Source organism: Phacochoerus africanus, chromosome 15 (genome assembly GCF_016906955.1).
Source record: "Phacochoerus africanus isolate WHEZ1 chromosome 15, ROS_Pafr_v1, whole genome shotgun sequence".
Lineage (NCBI taxonomy): Eukaryota > Metazoa > Chordata > Mammalia > Artiodactyla > Suidae > Phacochoerus > Phacochoerus africanus.
In genome coordinates, this window is record NC_062558.1 from 61,214,923 (window position 1) to 61,226,599 (window position 11,677).

Sequence of the window (11,677 nt, forward strand, 5' to 3'; positions counted from 1 at the left end):
GTGCCTTAAAACATCCACAGAAATGATGGCTAACAACTTCTACGTAAGCTGAACAGGATAAATCCAAAAGAATCCAAACCTGATATATCATAAACTGTTGAAAAACCAAGATATCTTGAAAACAGCCAGAGAAAAATGAAAGTTTACCTCCAGGAGAATAGCAATTCAAATGCCAGTGCATTTTTCCATCAGAAACTAGAGGCCAGAAGGAAGTGGCTCATTTCTTAAAGTGTTGAAAGAAGACTCAAAATTCTGTATCCAGTGAAGTATTGCTCAGGAATGAGGGTGAAATACATTCTCAGATGCAGGAAAACTAAGTTGATAGGGGACCACTTTAAAGAAATAGCCAAAGAAATGATTCCAAAAGGAAACCGGGACCAATGGGAATGCTAGAATACAGTTCTAGTATTTGGTCTTTTGTCCTCAGTTCCTGAAACAGCTCTGGAGCCAGAAAGGTGAAAAGAGTGTCTTGTTATTCATAACAAGCCCCTTTCAAACACACTTTTTTTTTTGTCTTTTTGCTATTTTTTTTGGCCACTTCCGTGGCATATGGAGGTTCCCAGGCTAGGGGTCTAATCGGAGCTGTAGCCGCTGGCCTACGCCAGAGCCACAGCAACGTGGGATCCGAGCCGCGTCTGCAACCTACACCACAGCTCACGGCAACGCCGGATTGTTAACCCACTGAGCAGGGGCAGGGATCGAACCCGCAACCTCATGGTTCCTAGTCAGATTCGTTAACCGCTGCGCCACGACGGGAACTCCCAAACACACTTTTTGATTGACTTTTGGCAAGGTCCTAAGAGTGGGGGCTGGTTGCTAGGGAAACCAAAGGAGAGGAGAGGAGCTGGGGATTGAGTTAATCACCAGTGGCTAGTGCCTTCACCACTCGTGCCTATGTAATAAAGTTTCCACAAAACCCAATCAGATAGGGTTCAGAGAGCTTCCAGGTGGGTGAGCAGGTGGAGCTGTGACGAGACGTGCCCAGAGAGCATGGAGACTCTGCTTTCCCAAACCTTCCCCTATGCATCTCTTCAATCAGGCTGTTCTTGAGGTGGATCCTCCACAGTAAAGCAGTAATCAAGTAAGTATACTGTTCTGATTCCTGTGTGTTGCTCTAGCAAATTAGTCAAACCCAAGGAGGGGGTCCTGGGAAGCTCCAATTTACAGCTGGGTAGTCAGAAGCACAGGTAACAATCTGGACCTGTGGTTGGCATCTGAAGTGGGGGTGGAGGGCAGACTTGTGGGGCTGAGCCCTTAACCCCGTGGGACCTGACACTACCTCCAGGTAAACTGTCAGAATTGGGTTGAATGGTAGGACACCCAGGTGGTGTCGAAGAATTGCTTGATGTTTGGGAAGATCCCACTCACCTGGGGTTACAGGTAGAAGAGTGTTGAGAGTGAAGGAGACACAGGAATGGGTTTTTCCTTAGAACCTAACAGCAGAGCTTCCAAACAGATGAGCGTCTGTGCCAACAGGGAGCAGGTGTGGGTGTGTGAACGTTCTTAAAACCTGGAAGACTGCTCTAGGAAGTATGACAGACACCATCCCTGCAAAGTGACAGAATGCAAGATGAACAGGATTGTCGGTGCACAGGGCAACTGTGGCTGCAGTGGGCAGATGAAGCTGCTCTTCCAGGAAAAGGCTAAAACTCTAAAAGATTGTCCTGAGGCGAACTGAATGAAGGACCAGCTGACACCTGAAGAGAGAACTAGACAATTTTACAATTGTACTTCGAGACTTCAACATTCCCATTGGTAATAAAACCAGCAGACAGAAAAATTGGTGAAGATAACAGACGAGCTAAACACCACTATTAACCAAATCACTGTAACAATTATGGAACACTCTACCCAACAAAAGCAGTTTTCACATGCACATGGAACATTCACAAAGACAGTTCATAGCCTGGTTATTAAAATAAGCTTAAATTAAAAATCATACAAAGTATGTTTCTGATTGTAATGGAATTAAACCAGAAATAGGTAAAGATAGGAAAATCTCAAATTGGTTGAAAATTAAGTAACCTGCTCATAAATAATCCACCAAAGAGAAAGTCTCAGGAGAAATGAGAAGATATTTTAAATGGAAGAAAAACGAAATGACAACGTATTAAAATTTGTGGGCACAGTTAAAGAAGGCGGTGCTTAGAAGGAATTTATAGCATTGAAACTTGTATTAGGAATGAAAATCTTAGATCAAGAATCTAAGCTTCTGTCTTAAGAAACTGAAAAAGAGCAAAATCAACCCACACCCTAGAGAATGAAGAAAAAAGGAAAGAGCAGAAATCCATGAAATTGAAAAACAAATGAAGCCAAAATCTGGTCCTTTGAAAAGATCAATAAAATTGATAAACTTCTATTAAGCTTGACAAAAAAGAACAAGTCATGCATTCGCAATATCAGGAATAAAATGTGGTTATATGAATTTTACTGAGTATTAGTGAGGGGAACATTTTTTCATGTTGCTCAGTCATTTTTCTTTGATGAATGGCCTGTTTATCTGCTTTGCCAAGCTTAAAATTATTTTGAGAAAGTTAAAAAACACAATGCCTTTTTTTATAAAGTGGGTTTCTGTTTAGCTAGCTAGGATCTCTATATATTTGATACCACTCTTCTGTTAAACATTTTGCAAATGATTTGTCATAACCCATTGCTAACATTATGGCTTTTTTTTTGTCTTTTTAGGGCAGCACTTGAGGCATATGGAAGTTCCCAGGCTAGGGGTTGAAGTGAAGCTACAGCTGCTGGTCTACGCCACAGCAACAGCAACGTGGGATCCTTAATCCACTGAGGGAGGCCAGGGATCAAACACACATCCTCATGGATCCTAGTTGGGTTCATTAACTGATGAGCCCCAAAGGGAACTCCTATGGCTTTTTTGTCTTCTAGAAAATACTATTTTGCAGAGTCAAACTGAAACTGACAGCACTAATGGCCTGAACCCAGCCAAAACCCAGATTGAGACTTGAACCCATGTGCTGGGACTCCTACCCAACCTAAAGCCAGATTGGGACTTAAACCCACAGTTTTAAATTTGTGTTACTTACCATGTGTCTGGACTCACCAAGGCTCAGGTCCTTTATGCCTCCACACGGAAGGAACTCGGTGAGAGACAAAGTGATAGGCAAGAAACAGATTTATTAAGATAGGACGCTTGTATGTGGTGCAAGCAGGCACGCAAGAAGCTCTGCCCAAGGATCCAGTGAACCAGTTTTATCATCCAAGGGGAGTGGGGGTTGGAAAAGCCTGCCTCTTCCTTTCTGGGAGTAGTAGCTCCTCCTTAGTATCCGGTTGGGTGTGTATTCAAATCAGCTGAAGGGTGGCCTTCAAACTCCTGCCCTTGGTCTGAATCTGAATGCAGGCCTCATCCCATTCCCCACGCAATGACCTAGACAATTCTCACACTTCCACTAGTTAATAAGCAAGGCTGCTTCGTTCTGTTGGTTTCTTGAACTTACAGTGATCCCCTAACATCCCCCAGGTTTCCCTCTTTATCTATGATCCCCTATTGGGATTTCTGCAACCACGTGTGCCTACTCTATCCCTATCAAGACCTCGAGCCCTTTCTTTATGGATGGGGATTTTGTGTCACCTACAGAAAGATTCACCCTTTGATCCTGAAAAAATATCTGTACATTCTTTTAATGCCTTTAAAAAACATTGCCTTTTGGAATTCCCGTCGTGGCTCAGTGGTTAATGAATCCAACTAGGAACCATGAGGTTGTGGGTTCGATCTTGGCCTCGCTCAGTGGGTCAAGGATCTGGTGTTGCCCTGAGCTGTGGTGTAGGTCAAAGATGCGGCTCAGATCCCGCATTGCTGTGGCTGTGGCATAGGCTGGAGGCTACAGCTCTGTTTAGACCCCTAGCCTAGGAACTTCCATGTGCTGCAGGAGCGGCCCTAGAAAAGGCAAAAAAAAAATATTGCCTTTTGCCTTTAGATCTTTAATCCAACTGGAATTAATTTTTTGGTGAATATGAATTAGAAATCCAGCCTTTAAAAAAATCCAATTAAATGGGTAGCAAAAGGACAACATCATCCAGTGAAGAGCCCTCACGGATATGAAATGTCACATCATACTTTTTCATAAATTGGCACAGACACAAAGGAAAATTTCTAGATGCTGCTCTTCTGTGGAGAAAGTTGTCTATACCTGAACTCATAGGATGGTTTTAATTTAATTTTGTGGGCCTGTTAGTGTTTGGTATGGCAAATCTCCCCACTCCCACCTTGGCTTTGCTCTTTCTCCTTGGCAATTTTCTTTTTTCTTTTTTTGCTTTTTAGGGCCGTACTTGTGGCATATGGAGGTTCCCAGGCTAGGGGTTGAATCGGAGCTACAGCTGCTGGCCTACACCACAGCCACAGCCACAGCCAGATCTGAGCTGCATCCGCAACCTACACCACAGCTCACGGCAACACCTGTTCCTTAACCTACTGAGAGAGGCCAGGGATCAAACTTGCAACCTCATGGTTCCTAGTTGGATTCATTTCCACTGCGCCACGATGAGAACTCCTGGCAATTTTCTTTTTCAAATGAGCTTTAGAATGAGCTTGTCAGTTACTATTTTAACATTCCATTTGGGAATTTTATTAAACTGCATTACATTTTTTTTTCTTTTGCTTTTTAGGGCCGCACTCGCAGAATGTGGAGGTTCCCAGGCTAGGGGTCAAATCGGAGCTACAGCTGCCTGCCTACACCACAGCTACTGCAACATCAGGTCTGAGCTGCATCTGTGGCCTACACCACAGCTCAGGGCAATGCCAGATCCTTAACCCACTGATCGAGGCCAGGGATCGAACTGGCAACCTCATGGGGACTGACATCTTTATAATATTGAGTCTTACTGTCCCCAAATAGCGTATGTCTTCATTTAAGTTGGTCTTCTTATATTTATTTAATTTATAAAGTTTTCATCAAAGAGGTTCTAAACAGGAGTGCCCATCATGGCTCAGTGGTAACAAACCCGACTAGGATCCATGAGGATGCAGGTTTAATCCCTGGCCTCGTTTAGTGGGTTAAGGATCCGTCATCGCTGTAAGCTGTGGTGTAGTTTTCAGATGCGGCTTGGATCTGGTGTTGCTGTGGCTGTGGTGCAGGCTGGCAGCTGCAGCTCCAATTTGACTCCTAGCCTGGGAACTTCCATATACCACAGGTGCGGCCCTAAAAAGCAAGGAAAAAAAAAAAGTATTGAACATTTCTTGCTGGATTTCTTTCCCTCTTTCCATCAAATTTTCTAGTTGGTTCTTGCCTTTGCAGAGGAAAGGGGCTGAACTGGGAGGAATGTTGTTAATCTTTCTAATGAACAAGAGAAAGAGAATACGGGTCAGGACAGAAATTGACGATGCTGTCATTAATCATATACTTTGGAATTACCTCAAAAGAGCCTGAGAATTGGAAATGACCCCCCCCCCTTTTTTTTTTGCTTTTCAGGGCCACACCTATGGCATATGGAGGTTCCCAAGCTAGGGGTCGAATCAGAGATACAGCTGCTGGCCTACACCACAGCCACAGCCACAGCCAGATCTGAGCCGCGTGTGCAACCTACACCACAGCTCACGGCAACGATGGATCCTTTACCCACTGAGTGAGGCCAGGGATCAAACCTGCAACTTCCTGGCTCCTAGTCGGATTCATTTCTGCTGCACTGCAACAGGAACTCCTTTTTTTGTTTTTGTTTTTTAATCAATAAGGAGCTGGTTAAAGAAAACATGGCATATCCACACAATGGAACATTACTCAGCCTTCAACGAGGAGAAAGTTCTCAATGTACTGAACTGCGCCAAGAGTCCCAGGTGTAGTGTAAATGGAGAGAAGATAGTACGTATAGCATGTTGGCTTTTGTTTGAGAAAAGGGAGAGTAGTAATACCCCTATCTTTAACATAAACTCTGCAAGGACACCCACACTAGCCAGTGGTTACTGTAGGTGTTGGGGGAAGGGAGGAGGAGGCAGCAAGGAGGCCGCAGTGTGACCTTCCATATGCTTTGACTTTGACACAAATACCAAAGAATGTATTAGAGGAGGAGTTCCCATTTGTGACTTGGTGGCAACGAATTCGACTTGCATCCATGAGGAAGCAGGTTTGATCCCTGGTCTCTCTCAGTGGGTTAAGGATCTGGCGTTGCCATGAGCTGTGCCGTATGTAGGTCAAAGAAGCGGCTAGGATCTGGCATTGCTGTGGCATTGCAGCTGCAGCTCTGATTTGACTCCAAGCCTGGGAACCTCAGTACGCCAGTTGCAGCCCTAAAAAAAAAAAAGAATGTATTAGAGAAGCTCCCTGGTGGCCTAGCAGTTAAGGATCCAGCATTGTAACTGCTATGGCATGGGTTCGTTCCCTGGCCTGGGAACTTCTGTGTGCATGGGCGTGGCCAAACAACAAATGCATTAGCTGTTTTTAAAAATCCTAGAGAAGACAAAAACAAAAACAAAACAAAAAAACAAAAAAAACCCCAAAGCTAAATAAACAAATTTGAATAAATCCAAAAAGATGGCTTCCCTGAAGCAGTGCAATGGTTAAGCCAGATGATAACAGAACCACCTGGGAGGCCTACAGGGCATCCACTGCAGCCCCCTCATGAAGGGTCGGGGTGCCCCCTCTCCTGGGTCTGAACCCAGCTGGTGGGAGAGTGTCTTGAACACTACCATACTCAAAACATAGATGTTTTTGGACAGTGAGGTGTAAATCTGAATTTCCACTTAACAAGACTAAATTTTTCTAGGAATAAAATTTTAACTTCATTAGACCAATAATAGAAGCTTATCAAAATTTTTAGAAGGATCAGGGCATGCTCAGGTAGACCAGACTGCTGGCTTTTCCACGTGTTCTGACTCAGACATAGCGACTCTCTTCCACTTTCCTCCACGGCTAGGATGATGTTCCCAGAGTACCTGCTGGTGATCACTTTGTATCTGCAGTGCTCCAGCTGCCACTGCCATTCGTAGAATAAAAGGATGCCTCCTTCTTTTTTTTTGTCTTTTTTGCTATTTCTTGGGCCGCTCCCGCGGCATATGGAGGTTCCCAGGCTAGGGGTCCAATCGGAGCTGTAGCCGCCGGGCCTACGCCAGAGCCACAGCAACGTGGGATCCAAGCCGCGTCTGCAACCTACACCACAGCTCACGGCAACGCCGGATCATTAACCCACTGAGCAAGGGCAGGGACCGAACCCGCAACCTCATGGTTCCTAGTCGGATTCGTTAACCACTGCGCCACGACGGGAACTCCAAGGATGCCTTCTTGACTGTTTACGGCAAAGGTTAAACTTTGATAAAGACAAAATACAAACCCTAATTTTTAAAAAACCAGTGTTTTGGACTTCCCATTGTGGCTCAGCAGAAACGAATCTGACTAGTAACCATGAGGACGCAGGTTCAATCCCTGGCCTTGCTCAGTGGGTTAAGGATCTGGTGTTGCCATGAGCTGTGATGTAGGCTGCAGATGTGGCTTGGATCCTGCATTGCTGTGACTGTGGGTAGGCCTGCAGCTGAAGCTCTGATTCAACCCCTAGCCTGGGAACCTCCATGTGCCGTGGGCATGGCCCTAAAAAAGCAAAACAATTTTTTTTTTTAAGTGTGTATTTTTTTTTTTTTCTGTCATTTTGCTATTTCTTGGGCTGCTCCAGCAGCATATGGAGGTTCCCAGGCTAGGGGTCCAATCAGAGCTGTAGCCACTGGCCTACACCAGAGCCATAGCAACACGGGATCCGAGCTGCGTCTGCAACCTACACCACAGCTCACGGCAATGCCGGATCGTTAACCCACTGAGCAAGGGCAGGGACTGAACCCGCAACCTCATGGTTCCTAGTCGGATTCGTTAACCACTGCGCCACGACGGGAACTCCTTAAGTGTGGATTTTTGGACTCCTGCTCTATTGGTGGAAGTGTGTACTGGCACAAGTTCTCTGGAGGGTACTTTTGTTTTTAGGCTCTTAAACAGCAAAACGTCTTTGACCAGGCAATTCCACTCCTAAGTGTTTCCTAAAATGCCCATGTGAGTAGAATTCACAGCATCACAGCATCCAGGGCACAGGGCACATCCCCAAGCTGCCCCCACCAGGAGCTACCCAGGGGGTGGGACACAGAAAGGAAAGTGCAGGGCTGTCCTGAGCATCAGGGAACACCCAGAAGGGCCCCCTGCGGGGAGGGGACCCAATGCCTGCTGCCTGGAATCTTGTGTGTGTGGCTACAATTTAAACTTAAACACTGGTGGCATGGACCATGAGGGCTTCTCGGAACTAGTTAAAGAGTGATTATTTGTGAAAACTGACATCGCCATTAATCCATCATTTACTGCTTTTAGGACTTAAGTGTTGGCAGCTTCTCTTCCACTTGCAGATTTCAGGAGAACTGGGGGTGCTTCTGCCTCTGTGCTGCCTTCTGGTGTTTGAGAGGAGCCCTGGGGTCAGGACCAAATGGCTGAATTCTGCCAAGAGCCCCCTCCGATGCCCCCCTGGCTGGGGACTCTCGTGGGACTGCAACCTACCCACTCATGGACGGTTCTTGATACCGCCTAAGGGGTCTTCTACGCTGTCCATGGAACCAGACTTGTACCTATGCTCTGCTGTGTGGTGTTACCCAGTGAGAACAGCTCCGGCACAGGTGAAGCACCATGTCAAGGGGACATCCCCGAGGACACACCAGACTTGGCCATGAATGACATGGAGTCCAAGTGTAACTATGTTTGGGCAAAGTCTGAAATGACAGGCTTGTGGTCAAAGCTGACATTACTTCTGGAAATAAAAAGAGGGGCAGAAGTTGGCCAGGGTAGAATAAATGGATAAAGATCAAGTAAAAAAATCCTGAGTATGTAATGGAATTTTTCTTCTATTCTTGTTCAAGGACTAGTTTCAACAAACAGAAAAGAGCATGGGTGAGCAGGGTCAGGAGTTTACTGGCAGGCAGTACAGGATGTTGCCACAATAAACACATACATTAGATGCTGCAGGTAAGGGAGGCATAAGGCAGGGTCCACCTTCCCTGCAGCTGGAGGGCTGCACCATTACTCAGGTCTCACAGGCTCCATCCCACCTTCATGAGAGAAACATTTATCTCACCGGCAACTTCAATACAGCTTTAACCACCAAAGACAAGATGATTGTGACAAGCATTCTGAAAACCAGTTGGTGTGAATTTTCAGTCATGCATTTTATTTTATTTTATTTTTTTGGTCTTTTTTTTTTTTTGTTGCTATTTCTTGGGCCGCTCCCGCGGCATATGGAGGTTCCCAGGCTAGGGGTCCAGTCAGAGCTGCAGCCACCGGCCTATGTCAGAGCCACAGCAACGCGGGATCCGAGCCGCGTCTGCAACCTACACCACAGCTCATGGCAACGCCGGATCGTTAACCCACTGAGCAAGCGCAGGGACCGAACCCGCAACCTCATGGTTCCTAGTCGGATTCGTTAACCACTGCGCCACGACGGGAACTCCTCAGTCATGCATTTTAAATTTATATATATATATATATATTTTTTGTTGTTGTTGTTGTTGTTGTTTTGTTTTTGCTTTTTAAGGCCGCACCTGCAGCATCTGGAGATTCCCAGTCCAGGGGTCCAATTGGAGCTCAGCTGCAGGCCTACGCCACAGCCACAGCAACGTGGGATCCAAGCCGTGTCTGCAATCTACACCACAGCTCACGGCAATAACAGATCCTTAACCCACTGAGCGAGGCCAGGGATCGAATCTGCAACCTAGTCAGATTCGTTTCTGCTGCACCACTATGGGAACTCCTCCTATAATATTTTTAATTTACTAAAGCAGGGGCCAAAAAAGCAAGTTACCAAACTTGCAAGTTTTTTTTTTTTTTTAAATCAATACATGGTTTCACAGTGAGGAAATCAACCTATTTCCCACCTTTAACAATTTAGCACTAAAGGTATTTTATTTTATTGTCTTTTTAGGGCCACTCCTGCAGCACATGGATGTTCCCAGGCCAGGCAGAGGTCGAATCGGAGCTACAGCTGCTGGCCTACACATCTCACAGTAATGCTGGATCCTTAACCCATTGAGGCCAGAGATTGAACCCACATCCTTATGGGTACTGGTCGGATTCATTTCTGCTAAGACACAATGGGAACTCCAGCACTAGAGATATTTTAAACATGGAAAATACTCTTACCATTAAAATAACACTTTATAGTTCCTGAAATTCCAATAAACACGTGGGTGAAATTTGAAGAAAAACATGAATTTTGAAGAAAAACAAGATTCCAGTCAACAGAAATTCTAGTGCTTCCCCAGCTTTGTGCCTTGGGCCCCTGGGTTGTGAGATGGTCCTACATCTGCTCTGTCTGCTGTGAAGTGCTGTGCTGCAGTTATATCAGATGTTAAATATGAGAACACTTTTAAGTTGTAAAAAATGCAATGCCCAGGAGCTCCCCTGTGGCGCAAAGGGTTAATGATCTGGTTTTGCTGTCATAGCTGTGGTGCAGACCACAACTGTGGCATGGGTTCGATCCCTGGTCTGGGAGATGCCACAATGCCACAGTGTGGCCAAAAAAAATAGAAAGTGTAAAAAAATGCTATGCCCCTTCAAGGCTTTATTATAGGCATTTCAAATGACAGTATTGAAAATGAGGAGCCTGCTAACCTGAAAACTGCCCAGTAATTTCTCAGTAAACTATGTTTTTTAAGGAAGGAAAGTAAGCATGAAATTCTATGCTTTGTTCAGAGACACGGTGAACAACCAACACAGCCCCTGGGCAATGAATTTCTCCAAGGGCAAAAGCATCATTCTCATGGCTCGAATAGGCCTAAAGTTAAAAAAATCAGGTAAAAACACATATAAAGAACCTAAAAAGAACATAAAATTTTAAAGCTTCAGGTGAAATCATTTCATCTTAAAATTAAAATAGGAAAACTTTTTTTTGTTTGTCTTTTTAGAGCCGCACATGTGACTTCTTCCAGGCTCTATGGGCTGATCTTGGTAAGAAAGACCTACACTTACAGGTGGGAGCCTGACCTGCTCCAGGCCTAGTGGAGCAGGGTGCCAAGTGAAGGGGCATGTGGTAGCCTGGGGAGGGATAAAGTGTCATTGGCTCAGGCCATTGAGGTCCATAGCATCAACTGTGTGGTTCCTAGCAAGCACTGTGGGGGATCTGCAGTGGTGTCAAGGGCTGACTTCAGTGGCACTTCCAGGTTCAGCAGCTAGAGACCAGGGCAGGAAGCAGAGATGGCCAGAGCCAGTGCTGTGTGCATTTGGCTGTGAAGGCCAGCTGCAGGTACCTGTGTAGTGACAGGGTTAGTTGTAGTCACATGAGTGCTAGGGGTCAGGATCAGTAGTAAGGGCCCCGGGCTGAGTGTGGCCACAGCAGCTGTGGTGGCCTTGGTTCTTGTGCACTTCCATGGCTGCAGAATCAAGTGGTGATGAGTCTGGCTGGCAGCCTGAAAGCACACAGATGGAAGAGGCTAGCCACAAGTGTGCACATGGCGGGGGTTGGGTGGGGTGGGTGGGTGGGTGCCAGTCTCAGGGGCCTAGGCTGGCATCTTGCACTCACGTCCCTTCTGAAGTCCCTTCTATATACCAGGCAGCCCTTTTCTAGGGAGTCTTAGCCCAGTATAGTAGATCAATGTGACCAGTACTAAAAGAAAGATAAGGATGGCAAATGGCAAGCAGACTGTGTCTGCATATGTCAGGGGTGGGTGGGGGTGGGTGGGGGATAGGAGGGGGTTCAGGATGGCTCCCAG